The 27923-nt window shown below is 32.4% G+C and overlaps 1 pseudogene; it reads left to right on the top strand.

Moving 5' to 3' along the window:
• Window positions 1-186: 186 nt before the first annotated feature.
• LOC108477461 (receptor-like protein kinase 7) lies at window positions 187-26875 on the top strand (annotated as a pseudogene).
• Window positions 26876-27923: the final 1048 nt, after the last annotated feature.

Raw genomic sequence — 27923 nt, 5'->3', positions numbered from 1 at the left:
ATTCTAACAAATACGAGTATTGCTGACAATTCGAGTCCTTAGGTTCCCAAGTGACTTCCTCAGTACCATGATTTCACCATAGAACATCTTCCTTATCAAGAATTTAACGTCTTGATCCAGAATCTAAATCGGCTCCTCCTCGAAGGTTAAATCCGGTCTTACCTCAATCTCCTCAACAGATGTAATATGGGATGGGTCAGACCGATATAGTCTCAACATAGAGACTTGGAATACATCATGGATGGCCGGAGTTGGGGGAATTCAAGAAACTGGTGAACCTGCCTCTTTACACTAACTTGTTGACGGGTCATTTGCCTCAAAAACTTGGTTCTTGGGCTGAATTTAACTACATCGATGTATCAGATAATTTCTTGACTGGTCCAATCCCGCCGGACATGTGCAAAAAAGGGACCATGGGAGCATTTCTTATGCTTCAAAATAAGTTCTCCAGCGAAATTTCGATGACTTATGCAAGTTTCACCACTCTGAAATGGTTCAGAGTCAGTAACAACTCGCTTACCGGAATCATTCCGGTAGGAATATGGGGATTGCAGGAAGTTGACATAATTGATGTTGCTTACAATCAACTTGAAAGACCAATTACAACTGATATCAAGAACGCGAAAAAAATAGAGATACTGTCATCTAAATACAATCGATTTTCAGGTGATTTCAGAAGCTAAATCATTGGTTAGAATTGAGCTAAACGACAATCAATTTTTCAGAAAAATCCCTCATAGAATCGGGGAGCTTAAAAAATTTAGCAACCTTAACTTGCAGAACAACAGGTTGTCTGGTTCAATACCAAATTCATTAGGTTCTTGTGCTTCCATCAGTAACATAAACATGGATGATAATGTTCTTTCTGGCAAAATCCCATCATCTTTAGGATCTTTACCGACATTGAACTCTTTGAACTTGTTTGGAAATCAACTTTCCAGGAAAAACCCAAAGAACTTGTCGTTACTCAAGCTGAACCTTGTTGGTCTGTATTATAATTGGTTAATTGGTCCTATACCAAATTCTTTCTCTATTGAAACATATAATGGCAGCTTTACTGGAAACACTGACCTTTGTAGTTCAACGATCCGACATTTCAAGCAATGTTAACTAGATTTTAACATGTCTAAAGATACTCATACGTTTATAGTTTAGCTCACGCTCGGGGCAACCGTCTTGCTTATTTCTCTAGGATGCTTCTTATATGTAAGGAGAAAATAAAAAGACAATAGCTTTTCTTTGAAGGAAAAATCTTGAAACATAAAGTCTTTCCATAATTTAACTTTCACTAAATATAAAATCCTTGATTTTGTTAAGCAAGAGAATCTGATTGGAAAAGGAGGATCAGGGAACGTATACAATGTAACACTTTTGAATGGCGTCGAACTTGCTGTGAAACACATACAGAAAAGCCACAAAAAGAGCCCGAGTACGTCCATAATTTTCAGCAAAAGTGCCAGAAAGGAAAAGGAATTCGATATGGAAGTGCAAACATTGATCTTAATAAGGCATGTCAATGTGGTGAAGCTCTATTGCAGCATCACTAATGAAGACTCATGCTTGTTGGTGTACGAGTACTTGCGCAATGGAAGCTTATGGGATCGATTGCATACGAGTAATAAAATGGAGCTTGATTGGGATACAAGGTACGAGATTGTAGTTGGGGCAGCTAAAGGGCTAAAGTACTTTCATCATAGATGAGAAAGATTGGTGATCCATCGAGATGTCAAATCTAGTAACATATTGTTGGATGAGTTTATGAAGCCTAGGATTGCTGATTTTGGACTCGCCAAGATAGTTCAGAGCAATGGAGCTAAAGACACGACCCATGTCATTGCAGGCACCCATGGTTACATAGCTCCTGGTATACATCTATATGTCACTTTTCATTTCTTACATGCATATGTTTGTTAATAGTAAACTATGGTAGAATACAGTTACACCTACAAAGTGAACGAAAAGAGTGATGTGTACAACTTCGGAGTGTATTAATGGAGTTAATGAGCGGGAAGACGCCAATCAAGCCAGAGTTTTGAGATAATAAGGATATTGTGAGTTAGGGTTTGCAGCAAAATAAACAACAAAGAGAGCATATTAAGCATAGTGGACCCAAGAATTCCTGAAGTATTGAAAGAAGATGCAATCAAGGTATTGAGGGTAGCCATTTTGTGCACTATGAAATTACTGGCAATTAGACCTACCATGGAAACAGTGGTGCATATGCTGGAAGAGGCAAAACCTACAAATTAGTCGGAATTGTTATCAGTAAAGAAGGTGAGCACAAGATAAATGAAGTAGACAAGTTCAATCTACTGTTATAAAAAGAATCTTGCAAACATTATAACATATATTAAACACTTTATCAGCTTATTAGTTGTAAAATATTAGATACAGTCTGATATATATGTATGTCTATTTATATCCATACTACATCGATCCTAATATATATATACACTACTATGTATTTTTTTTCTTCTAAAAGACACTTATCCCTCTCTCTTATTTAGTGTAAATACACTTCTAAGAAGAGAAGGGATTGTATGAAACTGTGATTCCATGTCATCTTTATCTCTTTCCAATGGAAGAATAACAAATCAGATTTTTCCTTCTGATTTTCAACATTTTTAGTTGGATTTGAATTTTTTTAAGAGAAAAAAGCTGAAAATCAGGCGAGCAAAAATCTAATTTGTCATTCTCCCATTGGAAAAGGATAAGGATGACGTGGAATCACATTTTCATACAATCCTTTCTCCTTCTAAGAATGCTTACTTATCACTTACATTTGATTTGAAGATCTTATAACCTCTTGAGATTTTTTTAATTTTAAATAAAATACAATTATATGTATACCAAAAAAAATTGAAATGATTGTGCCATTTTTATTATTTATCTATGCATTTTCTATTTGATTTATTCATTTATCAATTTTATTTATAAAATAATGAAATTTTAATTACATATTGAAGAGTTATAAAATTAAATATATTTATTTTGTTTCATAAAAAATTATTTAACATCAATTAAAATTAAATATTTTAAATATATCTAATTCAATATTATATTAACCTCAAGATCGAATTCATTAGATTATTTTGATGAAAAAGTAATTAAGTAGTATTGTTTAAAAGGTTTTGATGGAAAAGAAATGAATTGAAATATATAATAAAAAATAAAAAAATTGAATTCATTTAAAGTTAATATTATAATTAAATTAAATTTTATATATTACATGTAGTTACATAAAGAAAATTTAAAAACAAAAAGAAAAAATAATTATTGTATGAATTTTTTAAAAAGAAATTAGGTCTTAGTTTAATGGCAAGGTTAAGACCACATGTGAGTGTTCAATCAAATCGAGTGAAAAATATTTGAGTTAGTTAAGTTGATAAGTTTTATTTTATTGTCTTAACTTTGTTTTGAGTTAGTCAAGTTGACAAGTCTTATTTTATTATCCTAACTCGATGTGAATTTTTAGAATAGAGTCGAGTGAAATGAAATTCAATTCGGATAATTTTGTTTAAGTTAAATTAAAAAATTAAACAAACCAAATTGAAATCTTGTTAACAATATGACTAAATTCCAAGTTAACAACAGATATCTCTATTATAACTATTTTGGTGATTGTATGTATATTAGGCCTTATGCCGTTAAACCGATCACATAGAAAGCATGACTTTAGTTACTGAATTAATTTGTCACTAGCATATTAATTGCTACTGAATCGAACTATTATGAGCATATTGTTTGCCAGTGCATTGTTTCGTTAAAGGCATATTAAATGCTATTATATTGACTTATTTTGAGCATTACATATTGCATTGCATGGGGTAAGACGATATGTAGGGAGGAAGATCTGGCAATTTATCTGCAAAATAAAAATGGTTATGCAAGTCACAACCATGCAGCAGTTCTCATCTACAAACCACTGTGAATCCACAACCAGAGGTATATTCCATCTGTTGGGTATTGCTGTGAATCAACAGCCAATGGTAGATTCCATTTACGGGTACTTGTTGTGTATCCACAGTCGAAAGCAAATTCCATATGCAGGATTCGTTGTGTACTCACAGCCATGTAACAACTCTCATATGCAAATATTGTTGTGTGACCGCAACCTATGACAGTTGTGATTTGCGAACCAGTAGTGGTTTAACCACAAACCTAGTGTGTTGGTGGATGGAGTTCTAAGGAACTCTCAATGTGGTGTGTAGCGATCGGGTACGACTTTTTCTGTTAAAGCGGAACTATATGACATTCATGAAACATGTGCATACAAAACTAATAATTTCTAAGATGATACATATATATACACATGCACATTGTTGAATGATCTAAAATGTTGATAGGTTGAAATTGGTATTGCAAATTATTCTATGAATAGTGTTTCTGTATAATAAATTGTTGCACTGATTATTCCTGTCCTAAGTTTATATGAAATAATGATATTCCGAATTGTCATTTGGTAGTTATTACTCTGAGTTCTGAGATAGTGAGGTGAAGTGTTTTATGTGAAGAACCGTTAATTTGAAGTGCTTTGTGAATGTGTTTATTCTTGAAATTGTTAAATTCATGTGTCTTGTCTACAGTTTGCACAGTTTTTGCTTGTGATGGGCCTCACACTGAGCTTAAATAGCTCACCCCCTTATTTTTCTTATTTATAAATAACCCACAAGGTTAGGATGCAGACTCGACATTCGAAGGGCTTGATTCAAATTATTAATTTTATATAAAAGTATTCTAGACTTTTTAATTTACAAATTTTGTTATTTGAAACTTTACTGTTTTATTTAAATTGTTGCACAGGACTTAGTTTTCGGGTTTTACTTAGGCATGCATGTAATACCCTGAAAATCTTTACAGTAATATATTATCCTTGATATAATAAAATAAGGAAATAAAATGATAAAAAGGGAAGTTTTGAGTTATGGCAACATTGGGAAGTAAATTATGATATCTTGATTCAGGAAAGGACTAAATTGTAAAAGTTAGAAAAGTTTTGTTGCCTAAGAGTAAATACTCAAGACTTAAAGGGTTAAAGTGTAAATATGAAAAGTTGAAGGACCAATAGTGTAAATATTTTAAGGGTAGAATGATCTAGAAACTAAGGAAAATGGATGAATTAGGACCAAATTGAATAAGTGAAGAACTATGAGGGACTAAATTGCAATTTTACCAAATTAAATGATGACTCAAGGATGGAATTCTAAAAGATCATGAAGGGCAAAATGGTCAATTAGTAAGAGAGAGAATTCTAGAATGTAATGATTATGTTAATGATATTTTAAATTAATTACTTAGATAAATATTATTTTATTAATATTTTATGAGATATTTAATATTATTTTTTATTATTTATTTAGTATATAAGGAAAGAAAGATGAAGAATTTTCATCATCTTTCCTTTCCATGCAAACTAACGTGAGAGAAAGAGAGGAAGAAAGAAAGTTTTACTTTCTTTACAATTTGGTCCTTTTACCAAAATTCACCATTTTCACCCAAAAATCAAATGAATTTCCATAGCTACCAAGAGAGAAAAATGTTAAGGAGAACATGGGGAGTTAGAATATCAAGTTGGATTCAAGAAATAGAAGCTGGAGGAGAGAGAAAATAAAGTTAAAGATTGGTATCAAGAGAATAAGGTAAGTACATCAAGATTTCAATATGTTTTTAAGTTTGTTATTGTTGATAAATCATGGAAATAATGTTATAGTAGAGTTTTATTACATAAGGTCCTATGTTCTTGATATGTTAGTGAAGAGAAAATAAGAGAAAGTGATGAGAAATGGTGTAGAAAAAGAAAATAAGGGTGTTATAACATGGTAATTAATATCTTGCACTAAAATAGTTATGGACAGCAGCAGTAGTCTAACTTTGAAAAATCACCATAAATTTTATAAATTGAATTAGAAGATGAAAAAAATATGGAATTAAATCTTAATGAGTCTAGTTTCTCATAGAAGAAACAGTGTAAGCAATGAATTTGTAAATTTTGATATATAATGAATTTTGTGAGACAAGGTCAGAATGAATTCGGGTTCCCCTGTTCAGACTTTGAAAAATAATAAAAAAATGAAGAAAAATAATTATAGGCTTAAATTTATATTTATAGAATCCTGAATGAGTCTAGTTTTATTATAAACAAACTATAACATCATTTGAATTCTGTAAAAGGAGATAACTAATTTTTAGTGAAGAAGGGTCAGAACTGTCAGACAGCAGAACAGGGGTGACTTTAATGAATAAACTGTACTAATTGGCTAAACCAAAAATTCTGAAAATTTTATGATAAGAATACATGTGAGTCTAGTTTTAGGAAAAATTAACTGATCTTAATTTCGAGTTCTGTAGCTTAATATATAAATAATTTAGTGACTATGACGCAAATGGACAGTTTTGAATGTACATATAAGTAAATAGTGAAATTATTGATAATGTTACTTGTTGTATGTTATATAAATTAAGGATGTGGAATGGAGAGGAGGAGGAGGAAAATATGTATGAATATTCATCTAGCATGGCTAATTTGCATGTTTTAGGCTCGGGACTAAATTGAATAAAAGTAAAATTTTATGGGCAATTTTGTAAAAATGTCGAAATGACTAAATTGCATGAAATAGATTATTTTATTATTTAAATTACAAAAATTTAACGAAATTATCAATTTAGTTCAAGATCGGGGGAAAACATGTTTTAGGGATTAAATTGAAAAGTGTTGAAATTATGAAAAATTTTGATATTTTATAGAATTCATGGACTGTTATCATTATATATGAGAATAATAGTTGGAAATAAGGATTAAATTGCAAGAATTTTACTTTCCTGTCCCTAAGGATGAAATCGTCATTAATTAAAAGTTTAGGGGCAAAATGGTAATTTTGCCTAGAGCATTAATTAAATGTATTAGAATATGAAATGAATGAAAATGATGATCAAATTTATTTATAAAGATCCGGACGACACAAATACGAGACTTGATCATGGAAAAGAAAATATATCAGAATAATGAAATAATAAACACGAGCAATCAATGAGGTAAGTTCGTGTAACTTGAATTATATTCTGAAATGCTTGAGATTGTATGTTATTGATGTGAATATGATTTGAATGTTCATTGTATGAAAATTTATAAAACATTGATATATTTGATAAAATGGGAAGAAATCCCGGTTGAATGAAAGGAAAATTCGATGGATCTCGAAAAGGAATTGACGGTAAAAGGATCTAGCAGGACGGGTGATCCTATCTGATATAGCCCTCCGAAGAATATGTGTAAAATGGATTTAGCCGGACGGGTAATCCGAATTAGGGTCAATTTAGCTTTGGGTGGTAATTCGGATCCAAGCTCATTAGAGTAATTGTCGTTGCGAGGATTTAGCTCGATGGTAATCCTTTGCAAGGATGAGGTTCATGAGTGTGCTCTCGATATGAAATGTAAGACCATGGTTGAAAGATACCATGGCAACCTGATATAAAATGTGTAAGACCATGGTTGAAAGATACCATGGCAACTTGATATGAAATGTGTAAGACCATGGTTGAAAGATACCATGGCAACGTGATATGAAATGAACAAGACCATGGTTGAAAGATACCATGGCAACATGACAGAAAATGAGTAAGACCATAGTTGAAAGACACTATGGCATCATGTCAAAGATAAATAAGACCGTGGATGGGAGACGCTCTAGCATCTGTTGAACAATTGATATTCAGGTAATATGTATCAGATGACGAATGGTTATATGAAATAATTATGAAGATAGATAAACGAAATAAGTACAAGTACATGAAATATAATTTATGTTAAGTTTGATATAAGCTATTACCGGAATAAATATACATAAAATATATGGAAATGATGGAGCATGAAATATTGATATAATGAAATGAATGATATATGCTTATGAAGAAAGCGGTAAGAGCATGATATGTTTCATGACATGTACATATATGATTATCTTTGATATGTTGATACAAGGAAATTATGTAATTGAGACTATTATTAAACTCAAGTGCGATATGTCGAGAAAATAGATATATCGATGTTGAATTTATATGAGATATGTGCAAGTATACTAACAATGTTGTTGTTTGATGCTTATACAACTGTCAAACTGTTGATTGAATGGTAATATATTTATTTATATGATGCATTGAATCGGTAAGTATTTAAATTTTTTTTAGTGATCTGTAAATGGTAGTAATGCTCCGAAACCCTGTTCTGGCAGCGGATACGGGTTAGGGGTGTTACAATGCATGACATTTAATTCATTTAGACTATTAAAATATGATTTTTTTTTTAAATTTACTATGCATGGAAACATGGTTTTCATTAAAATTACGTTAATATCACTTTTCCGCTCCTAATTTGTAAATATGTTTTGTTAAGGAATTAAATTGAAAAATTACTTAACTTTTCAAAAGTAGACACGATTACAAGGATAAAAATTAATTTAATCGGTTTTTGGTTAAACTGTAAGTTTTTCTAAAATTAGACTAAGTTTTCTTCTAAAATTTATCAAATATTTAAATATGATCGATTTTTAAACTCCGATAGTTTTGCTAGGTCATTTCGGTGGCTGATGTAATCTCTCGAATTTAGGTTTAACGTCTAGGCCAGATTTGGAAGGTTACAAAATTTTAACTAAATTACTTATACGAAATCCAATTCACTTAAATAATAACGTAAATATTTAAAAATACTTACAAGCTTGGTTTACGAAAGCAGGGTCCTGAAACTGCCTTTTCGACACCACCAGAAATCGGGTCTTAATAAAACGTTTTTCCCAAGATAAGCCCTAAACTTGGCAATTGTTTTCACATTAAGGCTTGAACTTTTTTTTGGGTCTAAGTTAGGTCTTGAACTTAACAATTGTTCCCACATTGGGTCTTGAACCTTTTTTTTGTCCAACTTAGACCGTGAATTTGTCAATTCTTCACACATTTGGACTTGAATTTTTTTTGTCCAAGTTAGTCATTGAAAACCCGAAATTTTAGACCCTAATATGAGAACAATTGCCAAGTTCAAGTTTCAACGTGAGAATAATTACCAAGTTTAGAGACTAATTTAGACAAAAACAATTTCAAGCCCTAAGGTGAGAATAGGCTAATTTGCATAAATAATATAAAAAAATTAATTTCTAAAATGGGTTGTTCGTGGGATTAATTACCAAAATTGTATGTTTTTGGGTGGAGTTTTTCTCATAGGCGCCACCACTTTTTTTATAATAATTATTTTTTTATAAAAAATATTTTTATTTTTTAAAATATATATATATATATCAGGTCAAAATACAGTCAACGAGTCAAAATATGGGTTGAAAATGCCCGTGATGCGTGTCAAGCCACCTGGACTGGCGGCACCGGTTGTGCTTGTCAGATAGGCGGCACTAGTGCCGACCAATCTCATCCGCCCCCTGCACCCCTGCGCCGGACGCCCACGCCCCAGCCTTCCTTCCCCGTTCCTGCTGTGCACACTGCTAAACAGTGTTGTGTCCCTTGAAAAGGGAAAATATTTTGAAATGGAGGACCTTATTAGAGGTGCTCATGGGTTGGGCTCGACTAAAAATTTAGGCTCGTTTACTAGGCGTGGGCCTGGCCTGGTCTAAAAAATATGCCTAAAATTTTGTCCAAGCCCAATCCGGATAAAAATGCTAAAACTCGAGCTCGGCCTGACCCACCTGTATTAATTTTTTATATTATTTGTATATAATTTTTAAATATATATAATACATCAAAATATTAAAAACATCAAAATAAATATTTCTCAACAAATTGAAAATAAATTTTAAAAAATATGTAGACTTAAATAACATTAAGATAGATGCAACTTAACAAGCAAATGCCTCTAAAATAATTAAAAAAATTAACAAATGCCTTTAAAATAATAAAAAATTAACAATAAAATAAGTTTTATATAATATCCAAACAATAACAACATAATAGTAAAATGGTAGCAAACTAGAGAAAACAACAAGAGAATAATATTAAAAAAAAACGTAGAATTTTTTGTCCTTTAGTGAATTTAGGTCAGGCTCGGGTCAAAAATGCCTTACCCGAGGCCTAGCCAATTTTTAAACGGGCCTTATTTTTTTGTCCAAGCCCATTTTTCAGGCCTATATTTTTGCCCAAACCCTCTCACATTTCGAGCAGGCCATCGGGCCAGGCCAAGTGGCCCGACCCATGAGCAAGTCTAGACCTTATAAGCATGGTCCCCTATAAGATGAAGGCACCGGGGAAGAAATGAGGGAAAGAAAGGAGAGAAAGGGGAAGAAAAGAAGAAGAAAAAAAGGTATGTATTATTTTAATAAATAATTTGTTTTTAATTTAAAGAGTTTGATTAATATGTTGTGAAATTTTTTGTTATTAATTATTATCTATAAATTGTTTAAGTTTAGTGTTTATGGTTTTGGTTTAATAATTTTTATGAATGTATTTTTTATAATTATTTTAAAATTATTTTGTTAGTAATTAGGATTATGTTATAAATTGTTATGTTTAGTTTAGTATGTTGTGATTTTTATTAATGTAAAATTATTTTGTTAATTATTTTGTTGGTAATTTATGATTAGGTTATAAATTGTTAGTGTTTTGTGATTTGTGATTTTTAGTAATGTAAATTTTAAAAAAATAATTTTACTGATTATTTTGTTAGTAATTTATGATTAGATTATAAATTGTTAGTGTTAAGTATTTTGTGAATTATTAATAATGTAAATTTTTTTAAAAATGTTATAGTTATTTTGTTAGTAATTTATGATTAGTTTATAAATTGTTATTGTTTAGGTTAGGGTTTTGTGATTTTTTAGTAATGTAATTTTTTAAAAATAATTTATAGTTATTTTGTTAGTAATTTATGATTAGATTATATAAATTGTTAGTGTTTAGTTTAGTATTTTGTGATTTTTTATTAATGTCAATTTTTATAATGTAATTTTAATTTATTTTATTTATTTGAAAATTTTATTAATTTATTGAAATGATGATTAAATTTGTTGTTATATAATTTTATAGGTTGTTTGAAAGAAACTAAACAGATATGTTTTTTTTTTTTTTTGATTTGTATGTTTTTAATATTTAGATAGTTTATATTTATTTAAATTATATTATCATTTTAAACTAACATAAAGTTTTTTTATTGTAGGTAAATTATGGGAAATTATGAGATATTTCTTGTGTTTTCTATTTCTAAAATTCCAAATTATTTCTTGTATTTTTGCAACAAATTAAATGAATTTATTTTTTAATTGCGATTTACAACAAATGGGTTCTTTTATTAATAATGGTAATCACATATCAAGTACTATTAATGATATGGTAATAAAATTGTTATTTGATACTCACGTCATTTGTGAAATTAAATTAGATTGTATTAACTATTTTGCTAATTTAATAATGTCAGGGCCTGTATCACGCATTGAGAGGCCGTGTTAATAGTGTAGGGTTTTTGCTAGATGAACACGTAATGCCATACTTGGAGTTAGCCGGATTCGAATCAGCGGCACTGATCTGGACCTTCGATCTGCGATGCGACTTAATTTTCGCTTTAGTCGAGCGATGCGTCCGGAGACCCACATATTTCATTTTTCGTGTAGGGAGTGCACCATCACTCTACAGGATGTTGCACCGTAGCTTGAGCTCCCCATCGACGAGAATGCGGTCACGAGTATAAGTTTGATCTCTAGGCTGGCCGCCCTTTGCTATGACTTACTTAAACACTCGCCTAGTGAGGGAAAATTTACGGGTTTGAAGTTTTCATGGCTAAAGGCCAATTTCGAGCATTTGTCGAGTACTGCCAGTGAATGGGAGGTGATGCATGCCGTTCGAGCTTACATTATGCACCTTATAGGGGGTGTACTCATGCTAGATGCAAACGGCTACAGGTAACCCCCAAACTTAGGATGGGTCAGTGCGACAGGAGCTCATTTAAACATTTTTTGTTAATTATGCTATATTAAATTTCGGTTTACTTTGTTTTGGTTTTGTTGAACATTGTGGGATTGTTTGGTTTTGAACTTTTATTTGCAGTTTAAACTATTTATTATATTTAAATAAAAATTTCACTATCAACAAAATATGATTTGTGTTCTCCAGAATTTTTTAACTAAGAGTTTCATTGCAAATAAGAGTGTTTTGTAGATATAAATTTAATCGACAAAATTAACAAATGAAATAAGAAGGATATTTTCACTTAAAATAAATCAGAATAGTTTTCGTTAAAATGTGGCGTTTTTCTACAAGCTTAAATAATTTATGGATTTTCAAAGAGTATCATGGTATCTTCCTCAGATCTAGCCGTAACATCTAGACCGAGTTTAAGATATTACATATAGATATTGTGTAAAGAAGAAATATATGCATCATACACTACAAGATGAAGATAATTGACCAGCAAATAGATTTTGATATATATATTCCTTTTCACTTAATCCAAAAATAATAATTTCTATCCATTTCATTAAATGAATAAATAATAAATTAAATTTAGAAATCTAAATCCTATCATGGATGTCAAGATAAAAATAAAAATAAAAACATTCACCTCTCACCATACAGATAGTGCCTTCAGATTTTCAAGGCAAAGACAACAGCAGCCAACTCAAGATTGTGCATGGAATAATTACATTTGTGTGACTTAAGCTGTCAGGATGGGTAAGCCACTACCTTGCCATCTTGCATCAAAACACAACCCAAACCGATGTGAGAAGCATCACTGTAAACCGCAAACTCTTTATCGAATTCAGGCTGTATGAGAACGAGTGCTTGAGTTAGAACAGACTTGAGCTTCTCAAAGCTCGTTTGCTGCTCATCAGTCCATACAAATGGTGTATTTTTCTGCAACGACTTAGTTAGAGGAGCTTTGATAAGTGAAAACCCCTAAAAAAATCTCCAATAATAACCCGTTAAACCAAGGAAGCTGAAAATCTCTGACACATTCCTAGGTTATTTCCACTTAAGCACAACCTCAATCTTTTTAGGGTCGATTCAAATTCCCTAAGCAGACACCACATGTCCTAGAAAAATGACCTCACTTAATTAGAACTCGCACTTGCTCAACTTAGTGTAGAGCTTTTTCTCACGGAGTATCCATAAAACTACTCTTAGATGTTTATCATGATCATCCTCTATCTTAGAGTATACCCAAATATCATCGATGAAAACCATGACGAATTAATCCAAATACGACTGGAAAACCCGATTCATAAGATCCATGAATACAGTCAGAGCATTCGTCAAACAGAATAGCATGACTAGGAACTTGTAGTGCTCATAACGAGTCCCAAAGGTAGCCTTATGTACATCAGCCTCTTTAACCTTTAGCTGATGGTACCCAGAATAAAGATCAATCTTCGAGAATACAGATGCCCTACGAAACTGATCGAACAAGTCGTCAATCTTTGGAAATGGGTACTTATTCTTTACCGTCAATCTATTCAGTTGACATTAGTCCATACACATTCTCATAGTACTGTCTTTCTTCTTTACGAATAGAATAAGTGCTCCATACAGGGGTACACTAGGCCTAATGAACCCTCAATTGAAAAGTTCCTGAAGCTGAGTGTAACACCCCTCGCCCGTATCTGACGCTTAGACAGGGTTCAAGGTGTTACCTGACTTAACTCAACCAACTATACAAAATCAGGCCATAAAAAAATTTTAAAAACTTCTCTTTTCACATGCAATTTATCTCATAAACGAGCTTACGAGGCCCAAATCATACATCTGGGGTGGTTCAAAACCCAACCGAAAACTTATGAAAAACTTAGAAAAGTTTCATGCATCAAGACACCACACGCCCGTATGGATATAGAACACACGACCGTGTGCTAGGGACACGCCCATGTCCCGAACCCATGTCTGAAAATCTGGGCATTCTACCAAAATCACACGGCCCAAGCACACACTTGTGCCCTATAACCGTGTCATTCACACGGCCGATACACACGGTCGTGTCTCTTGCCCGTGTACCACTAGTATGCATACTGACTTTATGACACGGCATGGGCACACGCCTGTGTGGCCTGCCCGTGTACTAAAATAACTTTAAAATTTTAAGTGTAGGGGACATACAGCCATAACACACACCCATGGGTAAGAGCCGTGTGGACAAACTAGGCTATTTCCCAAGCCATTTTGTCACCCATTTTGCACAACCTATACAAGATCCTATCAATATACAAATTTCATCACAATGGACACCAATTCATCTATAGAAAGAACATTATATGCATTCATCAAAATAAATACTAGCCATTATTCTAGGCTTAATACAAAGTGAAGGGCTTTTGACTTGAGCCAAAATACATGAATAATTCTCTTAATAAAACATCCTAGTCTAGCCCTATACATGCCACCTTCTAAAATATAAATCAAACTATACCGAGTGTTGCGGCTGATAGTGTGATCGATATCTCTGACTTTATGGAACCCTTAAGCTAGCCTGGCGATACTGAAATAAGAGGGAAAGAAAAGGGAGTAAGCATAAAGCTTAGTAAGTTGCATATAAATAAATATACAACAATCTCACCATTTACCATCATGCTTAAAGCTCAAAGGTAAACATAACTTAACTTACTCATTATCATCTACTCGAGTCTCATTTTCTAAATTAGCTCGTTACTCATGCCTATCATATAGGTACCTGTAACACTCGTAACATGATCATCCATTCTTTATCATAATTGAACTATAACTTTCACCATTGAACCATTTGGAATACTACTAGATATTCTATGAACCTTCAACATGGGATATATTGCCGACGCCATGTCCTAGACATGGTCTTACACTGGCTCTCATAAATGCATGCCGATGCATGTCCCAGACATGTCTTACACTAGCACAACTCCTAGCCGATGTGTGTCCCAGACACGTCTTACACTGGCTATCTCTGTCGAGGCCGATGCATTTCCCAGACATGTCTTACTCTGGCACTCATCTCTGTGCCGATGCCATGTCCCAGACATGGTCTTACAATGGCTCTCATAATATGGCTGATGCATACCCTAGACATGTCTTACACTAGCCCTCGTCTGGATGCCGATTCCATGTCCCAGACATGGTCTTACACTGGCTCTCATAATGTGGCAGAAGCATGTCTTAGACATGTCTTACACCGGCGTACAAATCACCTAATGTCTTGGCACGAATATTCAGTTCATATCCTAAGGTTTCAACGGGATATTTCTACTATCTCAAATATTACAAGGCATTCTCAATTTGTAACTTAACAACTCGTACAATATCAATTCAATGAAAATATGAATACAAGTATTAACAGTGTAGTTGTATTATTTACATACAACTTACCTCAGATTACAAAAAGTGCTTGACTAGACGGCTTAATTGGATTGCTTGGCTTTGCCCCTGTCTAGGCTCGGTTTTGGAAAATCTTTATCTATATTAACAATATACACCATTTAGTCACAAAACATAATTAGGCATTCATAATTTCACAACTTTGGTAAAATGACTATTTTGCCCCTAGGCCTTGGCAAAATGACCATTTTACCCCTATGCTCAAAAATCGATTTTTATCGAATTTCTTCGTATTTCAAGCCTAGATAAACTCTTTTTACTACTATGACAATCTCGAATTCTCACTATTTTACACACTAACCACCTATTTTGCAACTTATGCAAAATAGTCCTTTTAGGTGTTTTCATGCTAACACCCTTCACAAAAGTTGTTTATAACACAACCAGGACTCATATTCTTCCATAAAAACTCAGCATATAACACAAATACATTCATGGTAAAATCCTAAACTCTTGACTATTTTGTAAGATATCACCCTCATTTGAAAGCTCATACTTCAAGGGTCTCAAAAATATAAAAAAACTTGAAGAAAACTCATTAAAATTACTTACTTATGAGTGCTTTAAGTTGCTGCATATTTTGAGCTTTCAAACCTCTATTTTGGCTGATATTTTCGGTGGTAGAGAAGAAGATGAGAAGGTGATATCATCTTTTTCTTATTTTATTTCTATTTTAGTCATATTAGCCACCAAACCTAACCAAACTTGGACTTTTTGACCAATTTGTCTCCCATGGCTGGCCAAGCACTCTAAAAAGGGTCTAATTGCCCTTTAAATACTCCAAATTTTGATTCTCTAGCTATTTAACACATTTGGGTACTAAAATGCAACTTTTTCCTTTTATGCGATTTAGTCCTTTATAGCAATCGGGCTTGAAAACATTAACATTAACTAAACAAATTTTACATGCACTAATATAATCGTACCATAACCTCATAAACAAAAGAAAATAATAATATCTTTCTATCTTCGAATTTGTGGTCCCGAGACCACTTTGTTAAAGTAGGTCAGAATCGGTCGGTCATTATCTGGCTTTCAATTTCATAAGCTCATTCAGTGCCATGCGGTAGGGAGCAATGGACACTAGAGCTGTACCTGATAAAATCTCAATACCAAATTCAACCTTTCTATCCGTAGTCAACCCTAACAATTCCTCAAGAAAGACATTTGAAAATTCTCTAACTATTCGAATATTCCTAACAAGAGATCCCACAGAACTCAAATCATGCACAAAGGCCAGAAATGGCTCACACCTTTTCTGAATTAACTTTTTGGCTACTAGAGTGGAGATCACATTGAAGAGGTAATCTCAATGCTCACTGATCATGACAATCTCCATATCATCCTCAGATATCAGAGTTACCCTCTTAGTAGCACAGTCTAAGCTGACTTGATGCTCTACAAGCCAGCCCATTCCCAATATCAAATCAAACTCTCTAACCGGTAACTCTATCAGATTAGTCGGAATCACAACACCTTATATCTCCAATGGACACCTCCTAAAAATATTACCGGTGCCGAATGACCCAGTGGGCTAATCAAAGAAACCTCATTAGAAGTACTCTCAACAGGAATTCCCAGATTCACAGAAATAGTACTAGTTCTATACAAGTGAGTAGAGTCAATATCTATCAGTGCAAAGTATGGAATATAATTAATAAAGAACATATCGGTTATCAGATAAGCAGCGTCTGTATACTCGCGGTATTTTGCTGCATATACCAAAAAAGGTTGCCTAGTCTCAGTCTGATTTGCACCTCTATCCAGTGCTCTCTGACCTCTACCTAAACCATTACCACCTCTAGCCTGCCCACGACCCCTAGGTGGCTATTAAACTGCCTTCTAAGGCTGAACCAAACCTAGACTTGGAGCTTGCACCTAATCAAAATGGAACATACAATTCATAATGTGATGTTCCATAGACCCGCATCGTAGATAAGCTCCCAACCTCCTCAAGCATTCGCCTATATGACGCCTACCACAGTTCCCACATAACTGAATCTTAGTAGATACAACCAATGCCTCAACCCGTGGAGGCTCATAAGATATGGCTTATTTCTTAGGCCGCTGAACAGAGCCAAAATGACCTAAATCCCTTTTATTCTTATTTTGCCTCCTCTCTTTTTCTCTCTTCTCACATTTCGTGCGCTTTATGTCCTTAGTAATCTTAGCCTTCTCTACGAGATTTTTGAAGCCTCGCTCCTTCTGAGGAGCCACCAATACCTTAATGTCATAATGTAACCCTTCCTTAAATTGAATAATCTTATCGTAGTCAATCTCCACTAACCCATGAACATATCTACTCAACCTAAAAAATTTAGCCTTATACTCAACCACAGTCCTATCTCCCTAAGTTAGCCCTACAAAATCACGTCTACGGGCCTCAACATAACTCGCCGCCACATACTTGTTCTAGAAATCATTCTTGAAATAATCCCAAGTAGTCTTCTCAAGCTGAGTACCCTTCTTAACAGTCAACCACCATTGATAAGCTTCATCGCGAAGTAAGGACACTGCACCTTTTAATTTCTACTAGGAGTAAAGTTTATTTTATATTCATAATCCTTTTTATGGGCACCAACCACTGCTCGGTCACAGTCGGGGCAACCCAAGCGACGCCCCTAAATATCTTTGCTCTATAAGACTGCAGTCGTTCAGTTACCAACCCTCGGCTCCTACATCCAGAATGGGTCCCAGCGACCCTTTCAAGGACTTTTAACATGGCTTAGGATAATGTGTCGTCCCCAGCGTCTAAGTCTAAGACCCTATCTCAGCAGTAGGTATACCCAAAGTTTTGCTCGTATCTAGATTATACATGTTGCCCATCGAGGATGGCTCAGCTCGAGCTCCTCTTCGGCCCCCACCACGCCCTCGGGTACATCGTCCACGAGTTCCACGCACACTCATTGTATGTTATCTACATTACTAGAATTTTATGTATAAGTTTTGAAGTTTATTATCAAATATGTTATGTCCAAAACTTTATCAAAAGAGTTTACAGAGTTGTCACTGTATCCAACTACCACAGAGTAATTCTAATATCATAGTACTTTTCTAAACTAAAAGTTTAGTTAAGGCAGAAGTACTTATAGGATCGACATTGGAGACTCGGGATTCTATGAAGTCTTTTTTTTCAAATTTAAAGAAAAATAAATTTTGTTTGAGAAATATATTTCACAAAAATTTGAACCCAAAATCACAGCCCGAGTTTTGAACCTAGCTTTGATACCATTGAATGCAACACCCCAAACTTGGCCTAAATGTTACGGCTAGATCTGAAGAAGCTACTATGATGCTCCTTGAAAACCTAGAAATAATTTAAGCTTGTAGAAAAATGCCAGATTTTAACGAAAACTATCTCGGTTTGTTTTAAGTGAAAATATCTTTCTTATTTAATTTGTTATTTTTTTCAACTAAATTTATATCTACAAAATGTTCTTGTTTGCAGTGAAACTCTTAGTTAAAATCAATTTGGAGAACACAAGTCATATTTTGAAAATTTTAACGTTTTATTGATAGTGAAATTTTGATTTAAATACGATAAACAGTTTAAAACAACAAATAAAAGTCCAAAACCAAATAGTCCCAAAATGTTCAACAAAACAAAAACAGAGTAAATTGGAATTTAAAATAGCATAATTAACAAAAAATGTTTAAGCGAGCTCCCGTCGCACCGACCTGTCCTAAGTCTGGGGGTTACCTGAAAGTAAACAAAGACAGAGGTGAGCTTTCAAGCTCGGTGTGTAACTTATAAAAAGGAAGAAACATAGATTTAGTTTCAGGCATGCTTTCAAACATCATTTAGACATATTTTATTACAAAGCAGAAATAGAACATATCAGATCGAGCATCACAATCCTACCCTCATCCGCTACACACCATCTTCGACCATACCTACACACAATATAGGTTATTATTTATCTATCTAGTCCTACATACTGCTTAGTTACTTTATGTCACTTTTCAGAACATTTGCAGTCTAATTGCCAGATCATAAGGCGAGAATTCGCCAGTAACAAAAATATATGTGGCTAAGCCACCAGATACAACAGATAGATTAAACTACCCATACTTCCTTCGCAAACATATGTCCCACCCCAATGCACATGCAAAAAAAACTAATATCAAAAATGTATATGACATACATGCTTATTATAAAAAATATAGATCATGTTTAACATATAACAGATTATATACATATAACTTATTAATCATACGTACATAAATCGAATTTACCACTAACAGAACATTAGAACTCATGCTTTATAGCCTAATTTATACCGTACGGACCCTACAAAAGGCCTACATTCTTCTCGTACGATGAATACGACCCTAGGGAAAATTTTCAAAATTTGGGCCTACGCGTCTCGCACGTGGCCTCACACACACCCATGCAGCTCATACAGTTTAGTACACAGCCTGTCACACGGCGTACCACACAACCTAGCACATGGTTGTATGGCGTTGACATTCCCAAATTTCAGCTTTCGTCGTTCATTGTTTTCTCGGGTTTTCATTACACCTGGATAGTTTTTTATGCAAACCAAAAAATTGAGTATTCCAGTACCTAAAAGCATCAAACACTTAGCGAATTAGCCAACAATAGCGAGTAGATTTAAGAGGATATACTCTCGATTTTCCTAAATTACCAATCCAACCCACAAAGCGATTAACCCAACAACCACCACAGTTCCAAATTAACAAAAAAAATCCTTACCCTTAGACGTAAACAACACCTTCTCAAGCCTTAATCCTTTGGTGGATTAATCATTCTGTGACCTTCACCTAAATAAACTAGAAGATTAATAACGGAAACACAACACTAAAAACCCCAACTTAGCAAAATAAAAAATAATGGAAGGAAAAACTTCAATTACAGAAGAAACAAATAATGATCATATTTACGCAAAAACCGAGTAATCAACAATTCAATCGACACCCACCACCGAAATTGAGTAGCGTAAATACCAATCAAGAACACAAGGAAATTGGGGACACAAAATTAGGAAAAGAAAAGAAAATTGAAGACCTTCCTTGCTATAATTCACATGAAAAGGGAGACGAACAATGTGAACAAAATAGGGAAAAGAGGGAACGTGCAAAGTGGGGATAGTTTTATTTAGAAAATCCCTTTTTCTCTAATTTCAAAATAAAATAAAAATAAGATAAGATAAGATAAAAATAAAATAATATTTAAACTGCCCCAACATTATGATATCTTATCAAATTCTCCAAAGCCAGAATTAGTGGTCGGCTCAAATGAAAATAATAAAAATATTACCAATTCACTCAAGCAGGGATTCGAACAAAAGATCAACGAGTAAGCTAACACCTTAGCCCAGAACTAGCAAGCTCATTCTAAAACAAATTAAGTGAAAATAGTGCTTAAGTTAGAAGAATAATGATAGGGACTTGAACCCATGACCCCAAACACTCAATTAAAACCCCTAACCACTAAAACAAATGTTTATTTATGATAAAATTTAACAAATCAAATATTTACATTTTCGGGGCGTTACACTATATTATTTGCAAGCGTGATTGATTGTTAAAAAAATATTTTAGATTTGAGGTTTTAGATTGTAGTTGTTATTGTTAAGACCAAGTTGCCAAGAAAATGATTTTAAGCTTAATCTTTAATGAAATATAAATTAGTTTTGGATATATTGAGTTTCGAAAAGTTTATGTAACAAAAGAATTTAAAAAAGAAAATCATCGACAAAGAGGAAGGTAGGGGTAAGAGTTAAAAGAGAATTTTATTAAAATTTTCTGCTTATGGAGAGAGATGTGATTAATTAAGGAAGATGGTAATTTTAAAAGAAAAGAAATTATAGAAATTGGCTTTTTAAATATTATATATATTATAATAACATAAGGTTAAAAAATAGTTATGTTCATATTATAGGTTTTAATGTATGATATTCTTTATTTGAAGTATTTATTTATAAATGGGGTAAATTATTTTTTACTTCTTTTTCTTTATTTTTTTAAAGTTATTCCATGTTTATTGTTTAAAAATTTTGTTTAAAATTTTGACTTAACCTACAAATTGATACCTAAATTATACACATTTTCTCATCGTGGTACTTGACTATTTATTTGGATGACATGGTAATCCAATTTCAACCCACCAATTATTTAACGACCGTCGACCCTGATGCGACACATGCTCTTAAATTCCAAGAGTATTCAAAATATTGTCAGAGGATAGGGAAATGAAAGAGTGTTGTGTTGGATTGCGATATCTAGATAAGGAGTCCTGTGTTTCTACATTAAAGGACTACAGATTAAAAGTGTTAGTGGACTACAAAGCGACCATTTCAAATCCAACGCTATACGTGGGCGAGTATTGGAATGAAACTGATGGGTGTAGGTGGTGTTGGAAAAATATAGTTTAATAAAATGGTTTTCTGTCACAGCGAAAAATTAAAATTTTAAAAACCGAGTTAGTTTGTGCTATTTATAAGAATAAAATTTTCCCGAAAAGTATTTGTGCTTTGTATGAGACAAATTCTAGATGTTTTCATTTTTCAATTGAACAACCTTCTCCGCTATTCTTGTACCAAAAATCGGTTCTAATATGGGCTTGAAGAATCATGAATCAAACACAGAACCAAAAAAAAATTATTACTTTCAGTAGGAATGTAATTCTCTCTCAATAGAAACCGACATAATTATTATTTCCAGAAAATAAAATTTATACTTGGAAAATAAATTTTCTCTACTTTTTTGCATAATAATTATATCTCAAAGTTATGTGAAACTTCTGTAAAACTTGTATTTTTAAGTTCTACCAGTGCCATTTATTTATAGGGAGAGATGATTCAATTAGTAAAATACAAATAATATTTATTTAATAGAAAAATAAGTCTTCTAGCCTAACAAAAAGAGGGAGCAACACATATTAGTTAAATACACTAGGGTTGCCACCCCTTATACGTAATATGAGGGGAATTTGGGCGTCTTTTGTATTTGGTCCAATTATATGTGCTTCTTGGACTTTCAACCCAATACTTTATAATTTAATCCAACCCAATATATGTTTTTCTTTTTCCCAAAATAAATAGTATTTATTAACTAATTTAATTAGATAAATTATTTTTAACCAAATTCTAATTTTATTAAAGCTATGACAACTTTACCGTAAAAAATCTATGAAGAAATATATTTAATTTCCGTATTTAACGGATTCACAATGATTAATTAATTTAATTCCATTTTGAACTTCAATTATTTAATTAAATAATAATTGAAAAACTTAAATTAAGGTCAAGTCATTTCTATACTTAGTGAGAAAACACATTAATTTGCTAATGTGATCCATTTCTCTAACTTTATCATTTCTATTCATTTTTGTTCGTTTGAATTTACATGCAATTTATTTCTAGTTTTAACGAGCTAGTGTAGGGATCGATTGGACTTATGTAATTAGTGCTCAAATAAACTTATTTAGTCACGAAGTCATTCCACTATAGGATCGTGACTGAGCTCGCCCTTGTTACATACAATTACCAAAGCTACTTACTCAATGCTCACGTAATGACCTTTCTATCGGTGTGTTACCCTCATAGGATATTCTTAATCTCTTTAGGATAAATTTGTTCTCTTAATATGATCCTATTTTGTCTCATGGTAACCATTACATCATCTTTCATGAAAAGTCAATTACTATCAAATAGTAATCAAGTCATTTATCACAAAAACAAATTACTTGTGACCATATTTACTTTTCATCTATCATGTAATCTAATGAGAGAATTCCATTTACTGCAGAAGTTGTATACCTGCTGCACCAATTTTTGGTTCCTTATCTATTTGAACTCCGATTTTTACTTACATCAAAGTATACGAGTCACGCATACATAGTTCATTATCCACTCAAGATTAATGTATGCCACAATATGAACATCACAAGTGAATAAATCTATAAACAGATCTAGGATCTATTCTACTTGGATTTTATCCAATGTACTGTCAGTCTAATCAGTCACATCTATGTCTCTATCTTTTAGGAGTCATCCACTCCGACACTCAAGACTGTAACACCCTAAACCCGATCCGATCGTTAGGTCCGAGCTACAAGGTGTCACTCGTTGTCGAAGCAACCACGATAAAAATATATTCAATTAATACCAGTTAACATGTAAATGCAATTAATATAAGCATATGATACGACATATAATCATTTCTGGATTTTATATGAGCTTACAAAAGCTCTAATGCTAACACGATTTCAAATTAAGACTGAATTGTAATGTTGAGAAACTTCCAACTGATGTTGCAATGTTAGAAGTTTCTCGTTGCGACGTGACATACTATTTTAGTCTCATCACGGCGAGCAAGTTCGACATTACACCGTAACCTAGAATTCAAATCTTATCGTGATAACACATGCTATTTCTGCAATTTCTAAATGAATATCAATCTGCAACTTTTTAAATTAACTACCAAAAATAAGCATTTGACATTCAGCCAATATCCCAAGCATTAATTCATGAATTTCAGTACCTTATTCAACATTTTACTAATGCATCCATTAAGTTAATTATAAATACGTTATTTATAAAAAGTAAAGTTAATCTCTTTTTTCAAGTCTTAATTTTATTAAATAAACATTATAAGTTAATATATTGATTTTCAATATTTTATAAATTAACTTATTTTTATTATTAAAATAAAATATCTAAAATAATATTTTTATTAAATTTTATTTTCAAATCATTTAAATCAATATTAAGTTGTAAAATTTAATTAAAAACCAATATAATGGCAAAATTCAAAATATGGCAAGAAAATTCAATCACATAAAAATTGTGTGGCAAGTTTAACCATATTCTCAAAATTTAATGACAAGTATTAATCAAAATAAATTATAATGACTAGCTTCACCATTCACCAATAGTATAATGATAAATTTATATTTTAATCCTAATAATAATATTAAAGAGCCAATGGTTTGGGCTTAGATAAACATGGAAGTGTCAAAAGTGAGCTTGCGTTAACTACTTATTTATGTAAGGCTTATATGTAAAAAAAAGCTTTTAAGAAAATACAAATAAATCAATTAAGTATTTATTCAATTCGCACTCAATTTAGCCCCTACCATTAATAAAAAGAATAAATTAAGCTCCTCTATTAATGGTTTCTGTCATAGATCACATTGATAGTTAAAAAAACTAATGGACCAATCAGATGGTGACAGATGGCACCTTCCAGTTTAGTATAATATTTTCCCATAAAATGATAAAAATAAAAAATAAAAAAAAAATTGTAAAAATAGGAAAGAAATTAAATTTTTTAAAATTAATATAAACTTACAAAATTTATAAAAATTTAATAAAAACTTATAAATATCATAAAAATATAATAAATTCTAATAGTTTATTCAAATTTTATAAAATTAATAAAAATATTTAAATATTTAAAATTTTAGGAAAAACACATAATAATTCTTAAAACTTATGAAAAGTCATAAAAATTATAAAAATTATAAAAATCATATAACCTTGAATTAGATCAAATCAGTTGATCGACAGTTAGATCGAGAATCGGCAATGGTATCGATCGAGAGAAAGCCATTAGATTGGTTGACTTAGGAGCCGGAAGATTGAACCGATTTTTTATTTTTTTTAATTTTCAATGTTTTATTTAATTAAATTGGATTCACCGGTCGAATTGGCAAACTAGTGGCCTGACCGATTCAACCGCTGGTCTAACTATACCAAAAATACTTAATTTTGAATATATTTTATTAATTTTATAAAATTTCATTATTCAACTATTAGCATATGTTAATATGAAATATTCTGACCTAGGCTTTCAGAATAAACCTATGGTCGAACCGATCATGCCACTGATTTGCCAGTTCGACAGGTCCTTCCATTTTAATTAAATAAGACATTGAAAATAAAAAAAATTTAAAAAAAATCGATTCAACCACTTGGCTCCTAGCTTAACCAATCTAATGTCCTTCTTCAGACAGGTGCCTTTGTCGATTTCGGTCTAACCGATTGATCAGTTCTAGTTTATTTTTTTATGATTTTTTATATGTTTATATAATTTTTAATAATTTTTATACATTTTATAAAATTTTGAATATTTGAAATGTGTTTTATTAATTTTATAAAATTTTATAATTTATTAAAATTTATTATATTTTTAATATATGTTTTTAAAATTTTTATAAGTTTATATGAATTTTATTATTTTTAATGTTTAATAAATTTTATATTTTATATTTTTATAAAAATTTTTAATAATTTTTATGAGAAAATATTACATTAAATTAAAAGTTATCACATGTCATCATCGATTAGTCTGTTAATTTTTTAACAATCAATGTGGTCAATGAAGGAAACCATTAACAAAAGAGCTTAATGAATTTTTTATTATCTAAATAGACTTAATTAGATGCAAATTTAATATAAAAACTTAATTAATTTTTTTACATTTTTTAAAAAGGCTTTTTTAACATACAAACTTTTATGTAATTAATTATGACTTGGTGGAGAGAGAAAAACAATGGAAAGAAAAATGATTTTATCCATTGTTTTCTAATTTTATATAAAGTAATTAAAATAAATAATATAACGTTTTATCTATAAGCTGCATTAACTAGATATAGAAGACTTAAATACTTGATTTCATTACTGATCTGATAGTTATGCAAGAATTTTCTCTGAAATCTGGTGTTAACACTCCTCTTCTGGAAGTCGATGTTGGAGATGGATCTCGTTTGGAGGCGGATCGCATTACCAAGAAAGTCCGGTTTAAAGGAGGAACTGATGAGGAAGCCACGAATATGATGGTTGAATCTGATTCGAGTCCAAAATTATCCTGGAAGGATAAACTTCTGGGAACTAAATCTGGAGTGTCTGATAAGGAAGAGTTGGGGTCTTCAAGTGCCGATTCTAATGAAGATATTGAGATTTTGGAGGGCAATATTCACAGATCCATCGTTAATGGCATTCCTGCAATCGATTTTTCGGAGAGGATTCAACACATTCTGTTCAAAGAAATGGAACGCACAGTAGTTCTAAAATTGCTTAGAAGAAACATTGGGTATGAGGCTCTTAATAACCGAATCAGTAGCCTTTGGAACCCTTCTAAACCTTTCCATTTCATGGATATAGAGAATGGTTATTTTTTGGCTAAATTTCAATCCATTAACGATTATACAAAAGTTTTGACGCAAGGTCCTTGGTTGATATATGGTCAATATTTGACAGTTCAACCTTGGACAAAAGAGTTTAGTCCATTACAGCCCTATCCAAGCACGGTTTTGGCTTGGATTTGGTTTCCAGGCCTTCTAGGGTTTTTATACAAGAAAAAAATCCTAAAGGAAATTGGAGGGACTATTGGTAAAGTTGTTCGGCTAGACCTTAACACAAACAGCAAGATTAGAGGTCGCTTCGCCAGGATGGTTGTTTACATCAATTTGGACAAGCCTTTGATTGCTCAAGTCCTTGTTAATGGCATGAAGCAAAGAGTAGAATATGAAGCGTTACCGACTATTTGTTTTACCTATGGGAAGTATGGCCATACCAAGGAACCCTAGCATTTCTAAAAGCGTGCAGTTAGGGGAGATAAAATGGATCTTAGGCCTTTGAATTCTCATAAGGCAGGTACTGGACCTAATGGCCTAATGGGACAGTTAATAGGCGCAAGTGTAGAGTCCTATGCTACAGACGGGCCTTCATCAAGTAGACCATTAGTGGACTATTTAAAGAATAAAGAGATTCAGGCTATAATTGCGGTGGGCCCAACCCGCACAAAAGCAGATCATAATGGCTTCGAAGCAGGGAGTACTCATTTACACTCGACTGACTCGGGTCTTAATTTTAAGACTGTAGAGGGTGGTTTTAATATCAAAGATAATATTTCCATTCCAAATTCAGTTATTAATTCATGTTTTAATCCAGTTTTTGTTGTACATGAGGTGAATGTGACTGACGAATCTTCAATGGTTTCTAAGTCCGCTACCTTGATGTCAGACCTGGTTGAACTTCAGGTAACTGATTCTTCTGGTGGTTCAGATCAAAATAAACACACTGCTGTTTCTTTTAAAGAAAAAGGACCAGCAACTGGTGCTACGAAGAATCAGAGTATGGAAAAATTAATGGGAGGTAAAGATGGGAGTTTTCGGGCCACTAGGAAAATAAATAAAATCACGTATGCAAAAAGGAACTATTTTAAAAATAAAAATTCTTCTAAAATTCCTTTGAGTCATTCTATGTCCAGGCTGGCTCAGTCTGTTTCCAAGCCTAAAAGTTATGATTCAGGTGGCCCTGATCCTAGTACGGGTAAAGGTTTTTAAATTTGCTCTGTATTTTTCTATTTGGAATGTTTGTTGAAGCTTTAGTTTGTTAGTTTTTCTCTAATTCTTTTTTATGGATATAAATCTCTCAATTTTTTCTTGGAACTGCCAAGGTTGTGCGAGTAGCAAATTTCTCCGTGCTTTTCGTGAGTATAATTTTGAGTATAGACCAAACATTGTGTGTCTGTTGGAGCCAAGAGTCAGTGGTAATAAAGCTAATTTTATCATTGATAAATTGGGTTCTGATCGTTTTCATCACATTGAGTCTGTTGGTTTTTCAGGTGGCATA

Source organism: Gossypium arboreum, chromosome 3, assembly GCF_025698485.1.
Source record: "Gossypium arboreum isolate Shixiya-1 chromosome 3, ASM2569848v2, whole genome shotgun sequence".
In the NCBI taxonomy this organism is placed as follows: domain Eukaryota; kingdom Viridiplantae; phylum Streptophyta; class Magnoliopsida; order Malvales; family Malvaceae; genus Gossypium; species Gossypium arboreum.
Note: the sequence above shows the minus strand (reverse complement) of the source record. Positions and strands in the feature narration are given on the sequence as shown.